Source organism: Triturus cristatus, chromosome 2_1 (assembly GCF_964204655.1).
Source record: "Triturus cristatus chromosome 2_1, aTriCri1.1, whole genome shotgun sequence".
Lineage (NCBI taxonomy): Eukaryota > Metazoa > Chordata > Amphibia > Caudata > Salamandridae > Triturus > Triturus cristatus.
The window spans coordinates 424,586,054-424,599,317 of NC_140581.1; the positions used below are offsets into that span (position 1 = coordinate 424,586,054).

General features: G+C 51.8%; 1 protein-coding gene across 2 annotated transcripts in view; it reads left to right on the forward strand.

The window, feature by feature from the left end:
- The window catches only part of ERBIN (erbb2 interacting protein), a 710,320-nt gene that overhangs the window by 102,222 nt on the left and 594,834 nt on the right, over nucleotides 1-13,264 (forward strand). The window lies entirely within an intron of this gene.

A 13,264-nucleotide genomic window follows, 5' to 3' on the forward strand; every position in this document is an offset into this window, starting at 1 on the left:
AAATCAGAGCAATTAGTAAAGGGGACAACATATACATGTTGGGATCGGGGAGCCCTCCGAGCACATCCTGTGTCTGGTGGTTTGAAGGTGTCAAGTCACAGCACCTGCCCCTGCTTTCTCCAATATAGCCAGTCTATCCCATCTAAGTTCCACCGTGGGAGAAATACAGATGTCCCCCCGGTATTTGTTCCATCGTCCCCACTTTTGATCCCATTTCCGCGGGCAGCCTCGGCCTTTATATACAGTTTTCTCCGCTACTATGGCATGATTCATATCATTGGCCCAAACTCGTAGCTGCGGTATAGTGTCCACCCCCCATTTCTGAGCAATATTCATTTTGGCAATGGTCCAACCCATGGCATACCATGCTTGTTCCGCTTGGGTGAGGTCCGTAGCCTCCCAAACATTAAGGAGGCAAAGCTGGGGAGAGGGGAGAATGGGCTTACCAATGGACCTCGCCATCTGTCGGGTGACGTCTGTCCAGTGCTGCTGTATGTGGGGGCATGTCCATAGAATATGTATAAATGTACCTATCTGGTGACAGTGCCGTAGGCAGAGCGTGTCCAGTCGTCCCCCCAATTTGTACAACAGTTTTGCATCAAAGTATACACGATGTAGAATTTTAAGCTGAACGAGACGGAGTCGCTTCGGCATTGCTACCTCCCGAGGGGAGGCTAATGCTTCAGTCCAGTCCTCGTCAGTCATTTCCCCCAAGTCCACCTCCCAGCTAGCCCTTAGTTTCTGCATTGGATCGGTCCGGTTGTTAATTAATTTCTTGTACATCAAGGAGATAGGTTACTGCTGGACCCAATGGACCGCAAGGCTATCTTCTAAAGGCGAGGAGTCTGGGAGGGGGGCGTCTGCGGGGAGAGCGCCGTCAATGGCATGGCTAATTTGAAGATATCGGAAATGTTCTGACGGTGCGAGCTGGTATTTGAGCTGGAGTTCCGCAAAGGACGCCTTTTTGCCCTTGATCCATACATCCCCTACCGTAGAGATACCGATAAGGTCCCATTTATTGAACCCTGCACAGGTGCTCAGTCGTCCCAGGCTATCAGGCTCCCAAAGTGGGGTGGCCTTAGTCAGCTGCCCATGCCAACCCATGCTCCGCTGGAGCCTGTGCCATATTTCTACCGTTCGGGCCGTAGGGCCTGTCAAGCCTAGTTTTTTGGGGTTTGAGTATAGCGCTCTATTATATCCTCCCTTTCCCATTAGCCATCGATCGGTACGGAAATTGGGATCATCCTGGGATCCGAACACCCACCGGTTGATTGCGATCAATTGTGATGCCTGATAGTAGAGGCGTATTCTCCGGCAGTCCTATACCTCCATCATACCATCACCTGGTGAGTTTATGCATGGCGATACGAGGCGGTCTGCTATCCCATAACAAGTCTCTAATTGCTGCCTTGATCGGCAAAAAGTAGGATTCGGGGATCGGGATGGGTGTAAAGAAAGCGTGGGAGGGCAAGCATCTTAAATAAGGATGCACGACCCAAAAGTGTAAGGGGCAACGTTTTCCAATGGACTACGTCTGATTTGAACCTCTGTAATGGGCCCGACAAGTTTCGATCATAAAATAGGGTTGGGTCTAATGTTAGAAAGATGCCGAGGTATTGGAAACCATGTAGTGCCACCGGTATGGTTTATCCCCTGGGACTGCGCGGTGGGTCACCCCAGAGGGGGTACATCTGGGATTTGGACCAGTTGATCTGGTAACCGGAGTGGGCCCCAAAGATGTGGAAAATATGGAGAACACAGCGAAGCGAGCGCGCCGGGGATGCTAGATACAGCAAAATGTCGTCCGCATATAAGGAAATGCGGTCCTCGTTATCTTCTGTCCATTTAAAGCCTCTGATCTCAGGGTCACCCCTGATCCAGACCGCTAGCGGCTCAAGGGCCAGAGCGAAGAGAAGTGGTGACAACGGACAGCCCTGTCTCGTACCGCGGCCTAGGGGGAAGGAGCCCGAACAATGGTTGTTAACTGAGACGTTGGCAGGATATATAAAAGTCTGATCCATCCGATCAGCCTGGGCCCCAACCCCACGCGAGCCAGGACTGCAAAGAGATACTCCCAGGCCACCGTATTGAATGCCATTTTGGCATCAAGCGCGAGCACGATTGCTTCCTCTTGGAGTGTTGCCACGCGACCCAGTGCTCCGTGGACACGGCGCAGGTTGCGTGCCATATTGCGGCCTGGCATGAACCCCGACTGATCAGGGTGGATCAGTGCAGTGAGATATGGTAGCAGACGGTTGGCCAGCAGCTTAGCCAAACTTTTGGCCTCCACAGTGATCAGGGAAATGGGTCGGTACGATGCGCACTCCATCCGCTGGTTTACCGGGCTTGCGGACAACCACTATGGTGGCGGTGCGAATATCTGCTGGGAGGATGCCAGTCTCATAACACTCGCTATACAGATTCAACAAGTGGGGCGCAAGTTTTATAGCCATGGGTTTCAGGAGCTCAATCGGGAGTCCATTGGGGCCCATAGCCTTGCCGGACCGGATATCTTGAATGGCTTTTTGGATCTCCTCGACCGAGATATCTGCCTCCAAGGCCTCTTTCTCTTGCTGGGAAACGCATTGCACCTCAATAGTGGCAAGGAGGTCTGCCGCCCATGGTGCTTGTGAATGTTGTGGCGTAGTGTAGATTTGCTCATAGTACTTTGCAAACGTTTCAGCAATGTTTTGGGGGTCAGTGGTCAGTACACCATCCGGCCCTTTGATCGCGCCCACCCACCGCGCCGATGATTCCTTACTTTCCAGCCATGCCAAACGTTTACCAGTGCTCTCACCCTGCTCATACATTCTGTGACGGGTAGCAAGGGCACTCCGGTTGGCGTCCTCTAAGAGCAGTTGTCTATAATCTTGTCTCTTAACATTGAGTTTGTGTTGGGTCTCATGGTCAGAGGTCTGCGAGATGTCGCGTTCGAGGTGTAATATCTCTGCCTCCCACTCACTTACTCGTCGTTTGCGTTCAGCCCTGTGCCCCACTATCATTGACAATGCTCTTCCCTTTATCACTGCCCCATACACCCCCCAGAGCGTTATCGCCGACGCCACAGACCCTTTGTCTTCAAAGTAGTAGTCAGTGTCTTGCCGCAAGGCGTCCCTAATGTGTGGGATTTTTAGCAACCAGGGCTGGATCATAATGGGGCCTGGTTGCCTTGCCCGATGAGCTCCGAAGATAGCTGTTACCGGGGAATGGTCTGATATTCCCTGTGCAAAGCAAGCGGACTCTGTGAAGTGCTGAATCTGTTGCGCCTGGGTTAACAGGTAGTCAAGCCGTGAATGACTGCCATGAACACCAGATTGGAAAGTGTAAAGTGTGTCTCGGGGGTGCACCACCTCCAAATGTCTACCAGCCCCAGGGCGTCAATAAAATTGTGCAGCTGCGAGCTGTGCGGAGCATTCCGTCGAGGTAGAGAGCGGTCCATGGTACCGTCCATCTTTAAGTTAAAGTCGCCATCCATCACCAGGACACCCTCGGGTAAGGTCATCAGTAGCGTCCCTATATTCGCTAGGGTCTGGCGCTGGAGGCCCTGTGGGGCATATACGGAGAGCATGTTAGGGACCTTGCCCTCCCAGCTGCCTGAGCAAGCAACATATCTACCCTGTGGTTCGGTCTGTGTGGTGTGAATCACATGGGGGCAGCCCTTACGAAGGAGGATCCCCACCCCTCTGGATCCCGAGGTAAAACCTGAGTGCGCTACCATACGATACCCCTTTCTGTCCAGGGCCCTACAGGAGTTACCTATGAGGTGGGTTTCTTGGAACAACACGAAGTCTAGTCGGTGACGATGGATATATTGCAGCACTATGCCACGTTTGATTTTGTCCCCCAGCCCATTGATGTTCCAGGTCATGAGGCTAAGTCCCTGACTTCTCGCCATAGGATCCCAACAGTAGTATGATGGAGTGAGCGGAGTGACTATTGCGGAGAGGCCCCTCCGCAACTACTTTAAATGCTTCGCCCGTCGTCTTACAGCCCTCCATGAGAGTGAAGAAGATGAAACCAGTAGCCTGGAGGTACGTACCCTTTACAACGTCCTGATAGAAAATGCCATTTCGCACTGCTGCAGTAAAACAATAAGAAACATCACCCCAACAAAACCAAATCAAACAAACCCAAAGCCATGAAAACCTACCCCCCACCCTGCCTCCCTGCACAACGGGACTAAAACCGCCCGCCTCCCCCCAACATGCAGAGTGCCTGTCGCCCCCCCATGAACAATTAGAGGAAACGTGAGCTGCCCCACTCCCAACACATTCACTGACATCTCGTAGGTTCCTTGTCCCCCCACCCGACCTCATCCCCACTAGTGTAAGAAACGCTTAACTCAGTCTGGATAGTTAGATCATGTCAAACAGTGCCACGACGCCGCGGCACATGCAGCAGTAGTGTCTGCAAGGAAACCAGTCCCCTTAAGTAAGTGGAAACTGAGGAAAACAACGGTGAAAGCTAGGCAATCATCCCCCATTGTCTTCGATAGAGGCCCATGGTGACAGCGTGCTGAAGGGGTGATTGCTTCCCACATCCCGGGACACACCCATCATTATCACCATAGCGTCCTGAGACCCACGAGTCCGCCGCCAGATACGTTCCAGGGAACTTCGATGGATCAATACAAACAACATACCATCTTACCAGCGTCCAGAGTTAGTGTCTCCCTGATTGACCCTGGGCATCAGAGTCTGAGTGTAAAGGAGATCGTCTCTGCTGGCGCCAATCTTCGGCCTTATCAGCCGCCGATGGTCCCTTTTTTTTTCTTCTTATCCACAGTGCGCCAGCCCTCCAGCCAGTCCCAAGCATCCTCCGGGCGTGTGAAGAACCATGATTTTCCATCGGCCTCCACCCGCAGCTTGGCGGGGAACATCATCGCGTACTTCACTTCCTGGTCACGGAGAGCTCTTTTTACCTCCAGGAAGCTGCGTCTTTGTTTCTGGACTCTTAGTGTAAAATCAGGAAAGAACGTTATTTTGCTGTTCTCGATAGTAAGGGGTGGGGCCGCCCTTGCAGTTTGAAGAATGGTGTCCTGGTCGCGGAAATTGAACACCCGGGCAAGAAGTGGTCGAGGGGGCGCCCCCGGCCGAGGGCGACCACCCAGCACCCGATGGGCTATTTCAATCGAAAAACACTTTGAAAGACCTTGGGGCTGCAGGTGTTTGAGGACCAGGTCTTCGACAAAGAGGTCCGCTGCCTGCCCCTCCGCGTGTTCCGGAACACCAATAATGCGGACGTTGTTCCGGCGCATCCTGCCTTCATAATCATCCAACTGGTGAGCCCGTAGTTCGTGGGAGGCGCGCAGGTCTGCGACCTCTCTCTTGAGAAGGCTAGTGTCGCTAGTCAGTTCTTTGGTTACGCTCTCCACTGCGCCCACACGTTCGGCAATTTTCCTCACGTCTTCACGAATCAGACCCACATCAGTGGCCACGGTGTCTATCCTTGTTTCGAGGGATGCTTTAACAGCTGTGATTGCATCAAGAAGGTCTTTGTTCGTCGGTTCTGCCTGGCCATCCGAGGCCGGCACCACGACCCGCTCACCACCTTGTTGTTGTTGCCAGGCGAATTTCTCCAATTTAGTCTGTACCACAGTTCTGCTGCTCCGTCCGGTCGCCATAATCCCAGCCCAGGTGGCACTCCCCGGCCTCTGAGCGCTGCCGCTACTCCCCGCCCGAAGTGGACTGTGCCACCCGGCCTGTCCGCTTTCGCGGGATGCACCCCAGCTAGGGGGACACTCCACCAAGAGCGCAGCGTCGAGGGAGCTCCGGGTGACCCACCAGGCCCGCACACCAACCAGTGGGTCAAGGATAGGGCAGGCCCTTGCCCTCTCTACGCCAAGTTCACCTCCACAATATTTGCCGTCCCAGCTGTCACTCCGGCCCTGGGAAGACAGACGCCGCCGTTAGGCAACCTGCAGCAGTGCCGGATTGTCCAGGGCCCCTGCGCGGAGAGTCACAATTCCATGGAGTAGCCCGCTGTCCCGCAGGCCACCTTGAGCCCAACCACAGCCTGCGTCCGAAACCTGCCACCCAGCAGGAGCAGGGAACCGCGGGCCCCCCAGTCCGCAGCCACACGCCGTGCCCGTGCAGCGCAGTAGAGGAGCTGGGCACACTCCTGGATGTCTTCGCCCCAGTGGGATCCTGCCCAACAGCGCGGATGGGCCCACCTCCAGTCCGCAGGGGTAAATAATTCTCAGTATGGGGCCCGCACACGCCGCCTGGGGTCAGGGCGCCAGCAGCGCCGGGTCCGCAGTCACCTGGCAGCCGGCGGGACACGTGACGTCGGGGAGGACCCCCCCCCCCCCCAGCAAGCCGGGCAGGCAGCGCCGAGTCACCGGTCGCGTCACTCACCGGGGAGGCCTGGCCGGGTCTCCCCCTCTCCAGCAGGGCCCCCACCGCAGCCAGCAATGTCCAGCAGCCCCGAGCGACTGGGAAGTCTGCCCGTCCGCGCCGGGCCCAATCGCGGTACTGGCGTAGGCGCCAAGCCTCGAGTCCTCGGTCCCAGGGGACACAGGCCGCAGCCGCGGCCTCGCGTAGTTTCACTCCCCGGCTGGGGCGCGCTCTCCACAGTCAGGCCGCCGGCGAGATCGCGGGGCACGGACTCCGTCCCGGCGCCGCCACCACTCCGCCTCAAACTTGTCAGCTAGGTCGGTGGGAGCCCCCGGGCCACAGGGGACGTTTCAGGGCATGGGTCGGGCCAATGGGGCACGAAGGAGACCGGATATTTCAGGAGTGACGCTTCAGAGCCGCGCTACTGAGCGGCCATTCCCGCTGGCAGCAAGCCATGCCCCCCCTGTTGGCTGGATTTATTTATTTTAGACTGTCCAGCTTGAGCTTGTGCCTCCGGTAGACCATACCCTGTTTACTGTATCCTGTACTTTGATTTCTATAAACAGGCCTTTAAATCTTGTTCTTATCTTGTCACATTTGCTGTTTATTCAAAAACAAGGTCAAATGTCAGGCTCTGTCTTCCAGATACCTTTCTTTCCCTGACTTCAAAGTGAGAGGATTTATGTGACCATTGTGCTGGCTAGGGAGAGTGTGCTGGAAAAAGGCTGTAGGATTTAATTTTTTCTAGCGCACAAAGAAATGTAAATGTCTGTAAATTAACTTTGCAGATATTTAACAATATATCTGAATTAAGAAATCACACCTGAAGTGTATTCTTCGGTAATTCTGAAGAGTAATTGTAACATAGTTTAATACAATCAAAACAAATCACTACACTAGGTCAGTGGTCCTCAAATTGGGGGGCGGCCCCCAAGGGGGTCCTCAAGTGATCCCAGGGTGGGCGCCAGTCTCTTCCCAAAAGAAGTATTATGCTGATAACAGTGCTTTGTTTTCAGCCGGGAAAAAATGAGCGGCAGTAAACTGCTCCGTAAATGGCCATCACTAACATCTTTTGTAATTCAAATATCCTGCAGGCAAAAGGTGTCAAAAGGGAAGGGACTCTAAATGTTTTTCAAAGCCCCACCCCCATTTCTTATAATGACACTGTGTATACTTTCACACGTTAGTTAGGCTTGCCGGACCAGAAAAGTATGTTTGGCAATCCAGTATTTGATCGCATTTTTAAAACAGTACAGAACTTATCTGCAATGTTTAAATTAGTCTAGACAAATTTAAACATTGGCAGTTTAATAGAATAATTGTAAACATTTTTAGGGGGGGGCAATAATTTTTTTGTTCATGGGGGACGTGGCATAAAAAAGTTTGAAGACCACTGCACTAGGTGATGACATTCCCACACATTCTTGTTTGTGCGCTGTATACTTCTATCAATAAAACAATGTCTGTGCAAATGTAATGGTCATTTTAATTGAAGATGTCTTGTCTGTAATGGCAGTGCCCTACCACACCATGCATGCTCCACTTTACGTCACTCCACTCTACACCACTGCACTCTACTTTGTGCCACTCCTCTACGCTCCTCCATACTACGCCACTACAAACCACTCTAATGCCAATGCACTCCACACCACTCTACTCTACAATGCTGCATTCTTCGTCAATGCACTCATTGCCACTCCAGTCTAGGCCACTCCACTCTACTCTGCACCACTCCACTCTACACCACTGCACTCCATGCCGCTACACTATACGCCAATCCGCTCTTCTCTGTACTACTTCACTCGACACTAGTGCACGCTACGCCATTCCACTCTGACACTCTAATCTACACCAGTGCGTTGTGCACCACTGCATTCTATGCCACTCTATCCTGCACCACTCTGCACCACTCCACTCTAAAACAATCTACTCTACGTCAATGCAGTCTACGCTGAACCAGTTTATTCTACAACACTACCCTACAGTACGCCATTGCACTGTACGCCACTCTACTCTAACCAGTGCATCCTACACCACTACACTCTATGCAAATACACCCTGCACCTCTTTACTCCAAACCAATGCGCTGCACGCCAATCTACTCTGCACTACTGCACTGTACGCAAATGTAGTCTACTCTGCAGCACTCTACTCTTTGCCAGTGCTTTCTATGCTACTCTACACCACTCTACCCTGTACCACTCCACTATATGCTACTCTACTCTGATGCTCTACTCTACGCTACTCTACTCTACTCTACTCTATGCTACTCTACTCTATGCTACTCTACTCTGTCACTGCTCTCAATGCCGCTGCTCTCAATGCCGCTGCTCTCTATACCACTGCACTCTTTGCTACTGCATTCTATGCCAATGCCCCCATGCCAATATACTCTGCACTGCTGCACTCTGCGCGGTTATACTCTACTCTGCAGCACTATACGCTATTCTACTTTGCACCATGGCACTTTATGCTAATCTACTCTATGCCAGTCCACACTACTCTGCGCCACTGCACACTATGCCACTCTGCACCACTGTACTCCACCCTGCACCACTCCACGCCACTGCACTCTGTCACTCTACTCCATGCCACTCTACTTTGCATCACTCCACTCCTTGCCACTCGACTTTGCATCACTCCACGCCACTGCACCTCACGGCAATCCACTCTACGCCACTTTGATCTACTTTTCACCACTGCACTCTATGCTGCACCATTACACTCTACCCTGCACCATTCCACTCTACTCAATTCCGAAACAATCTACTCTGTGCTACTGCACTCTACGCTGCACCACTCAGTAATGTGCCACTTTACTACAATTCACCAATGCTTTATGCCACTACACTCTTTGCCACTCTACATCACTCCACTCTACACCATATGCCAGTCTACTCTATACAGATCCACTCTAGTCTTCCCCATTGCACTATAAGCTAAGCTACTACACTCTGCGACACTCTACACCACTCTACTCTGTGCCATTGTATTTTACTTTAAACCACTCCACTCTACTCTAAACCAATGCACTCTATGCCAATGCACTCTACATCACTTTACTCAAAACCAATGAACTCCATGACAAACATCATATGAAGAAGCTGTACATTTTGAAGTGTTTGATAAATGCTATTGGATGGGTGCTGCATTTTGAAGTCTATGACAGATGTAATAGGGAGGGGTTTAGTGCAAATCTACTTGTTGGCATGGCAGCAGTAAGTGGTTGGTGTCGTCAGAAGGAGAGGCAATGTTCATGCTAGTGTTTATTTTGGGTCTGCCTAAATTGTTTGATGGGTCTCATTACAGAGATGACATAGTAATGCTAGGTAAAAGCCAACAGGCATGCTTCATTTTAAATGTGGCGTCAAAGGCAGTAGGCCTCTGTGAGAAAGTGCCATCTTTCTTGCATGGTATGCCCCCACTTTTTGCTAAATTGCTGAATGAACTTCGATTGAGTGTACCCTGGGTTCCTGCCAATCAGGTGCCCAGGGCCTATGTTCCTTCCTTAAACCACACAAACTCCAAATTGGCAAACCCTAGCCACATGTCAGCCCCTAGTAAATGGTACCCTAGGTACCCAGGGCCTTGTGGCCAGGGAAGGCCTCTAAGGGCTGCAGCACTCATTGTGCCACCCTCAGAGGCCCTGTACCCTTACACACACACTGCCCTTGCAGGATGAGTGTCTGGGTGCAGGACAAAACAAAGAGTCGACATGGCACACATCACTGTGTACCATGCCCATCACCTACACTGCCAAGGCATATGTCAGCCACCCCTCTAGCTGGGTGCATTACGCCTATGGTGTGGGCACAGGAGCAGGAGCCCTGTGCCCCTACAGTACCCGGGTCCATTCCTGGGCACTGTAAGTGCAGTGCTGTCATTTAAGAGTACATGGTGCTGAGAGCTTGTCAAACACGAGCTCCACAGCACCATATTGGCACCACTGAAGCCTGGGAAGTTTGGTATCAAACTTCTCAGCACATTGAACCCACACTGATGCCAGTGTAGGATTTAATGTACTAAGCACCCCAGAGGGCATCTTAGAGATGCCCCCTTACAGCTAACTTACAATCCACGTCTGCTCTGAGGCTGCCCAGGCTGCCACACAGCAGACACGTTGCTGGACCCCTGGGTGGGAGAGCCCCTGCTCTCCCGGGCCTGCAACAATGCACATCCTGGGTGAGGTGAGAAATCTCCTCCCCCAGGATGAGCAAAGGGAAGCTTCAAAGGCAGGCCGCCATTTGGAGTTTCCCCAGGCCACTGCAACCCCCCACTCTGGCGGGAAGCTTGGCCGGAAACCCCATACAAGGACAGGGGATGTGCCAGCCTGCCCACCCCACCCCTCAGGTGGGGGAGGCGAGGTGAAGCACATCTCCGGGCTCTCGCCATCTTGAAGATGGGAGGCCCTACCCTATCAGGATTAGGCTACTGCCCCCCTCCCACAGGAGAGAGGCAGGATAGGGGGTGTACCCACCCCAGGACAAGGACCCATTGGTCCCTGGCCTTCACCTACCTGTAACGCCCCTAAATCTAGTATTTAGGGGCACCCTGAACCTTCCTTCCTTAGATTCCAGATAGAAAACGACAAGAAGAGCAAGAAGAACAAAGACCTGCCCTGCAGCTGCTAAAAAGAGAAGAAGACACCAACTGCTTTGGCCCCAGCCCTACCGGCCTGTCGACTCTCGAACCTGCACCAGCGCGGCATCCCTCGTGGCCAGAAACCTCACCAACCCCGGAGGACCTGGCTACCTTTTAGCTCTAAGCCCCTGGGACTCCCACGAGTAGAGGCTCTACTCAAGAAACCTATTTGCTATCCCTGGCACCAGCCCGGGACCGCGGACCCAACACACTCTGCACCAGCCAAGCCTGGCCAGTGCCGGAGTGGACAAAGACCCAGAGGACGACCCCACGGCGACTGTGACCCAGAGTCCGGCACCCAAGGACCCCCCTCGACATCCCGGAAGAAGCCTGCAGCCTCAGAACCAAGTGCCACCCCAGCCGCGATCAACCAGAGGGTAAGATTCCCGACGTCAAAAGGCACCCTTGCACCCGGCGCCCTGCGGCCCCCTGTGCCCAATCCCGGGGTACCCACCTAACCTACAACTACCCAACTTACCTCTCGAAGTGGTGGTGGCACCTGAAACATCCTCGTCCCCGAGCCTGCAGCCTTTTTCCAAACCGGAACATTCCCATTGATTTCCATTGAGCGCCCTAAGGCTCAAAAGCACCCTGCACCCAGCCGCCCGAGTGGCCCTGGCAGTGCCCTCTCTACACTAACCTACTTCCCCACTTGCCCTGAGTAAGTGACCAGGAGCCCAGCTCCCACAGCCGCGTGGCTTGCCAGACAGCAGCCACCAACCAAGGCCCCCCTATCCCTCATAGGATAACATTGGGCCCAACTCTCTCTGCACCCGGCCGTCCTGAAACCGCTGAGGGTGAACCAACTGTACCTACCTGACACTGGGGGACCCCTGAGTCCATGCCCGGAATTTCAACACTGCCAGTCGAGTACTTACCCTTAAACCGCTAACTTCATTTTCCTCATAGGGTAACATTGACTGGCTTTTTCTTCAAAAATCTTCTAAGTGTGAACTTTTCAAAACTGCAAAAATTCACCAAAAATCAGCCAAGTGACAAAAACGAATTTACTCACCTGCTCCTAGGTGAGCTCCCAGTGCTGGATCTTGGTGCCCAGCCCTGACCCTGAAAAGTGTTCACAACTATACTTACCTCTAACTCATTTTTCTCCCATAGGAAACCATTGTCTGCTTTTCTGTGAAATTTCTTCTAAGTGTCTATTTTTGCAAATTTGAAATATTCTTTTAAAATCGTACCACTTCTGCAAACGAAATTACTTACCTGCTGTTGATAAGGACCCCAGTCCTGGGTCTAGGCACCCAGTCCTGGATTACTAAAGTAACGATAAAGTACTCTACCTGCAATGTGAATTTCTTGCCATAGAGATCCATTGAATGTTTTCTTTGAAATATTTTCTAAGAGCTAACTTTTGAAATAGCTAAATATTATTTAAAAATCATTACAGTTATTAAGTCGACTTTCATCACTTGATTCTGAATACTGACCCAAGGCTGGTTCTAGGAGCCATGATGAATACAGGCCCCAGCTAGGCCAGCAGGACACAAGGGTTTGCTCTCCTGTAGTGGAATCTATAAGGAAGTTGGCACGGAAACTGCAAAGTACAAAGACAGCATTTATTAACCCTTAAGGGTGGTCCTACAATCCACACAACACTCTTCAGTATTGCATAGAGTAGCACAAAGAACATTCGTACATGGTCCCCTTTTATACACAGTAGAGGGGCTCATAAGTGGGTGGATACAACATGAAGACGAAGAACATTACCATTTATGGTCATTTTCGATACTGAATCAATATGTGGGCGGAGCTAACGCACTCCTTGAGCCCGCGAAAACATGGTCAAGCAAGGCTAACTGATAACAGATGTGGTCAAGTCTGGGCATGCGCCAGATGGACAAAGGAGCTATTTATAGACTGTTACTAGGCAGATTACGAGAGCAACTAACACAGAGGTTGGACTCTTCTCGTGAGGAACACGTGGAGGCATGACAATACAAAATGGAGTCCAAGCTTCGGTCAACATAACAGAGAAAACACGATCTATAAAAAGGAATTAATGTCTTTAGTAAATGCTTAATCACATCGTTGTTTCAATTTACAACAGACGACCCTTTCAGCATTTACTGAAGACATCCGGCTTGTTAGGATAATCATCATATATATCAATTGTCATCATTTCTTCAACTTCTTTAGCTAAACGGTTTTGGTGGGCAACATCAGCAATAGCTTTCTTATCAGGGATACAGAATGATACACATAATGAGCAGAGTAAGGGACCACATTGGATACAAATACAGCATGAGAACAGAACCGCTACAATAATACAG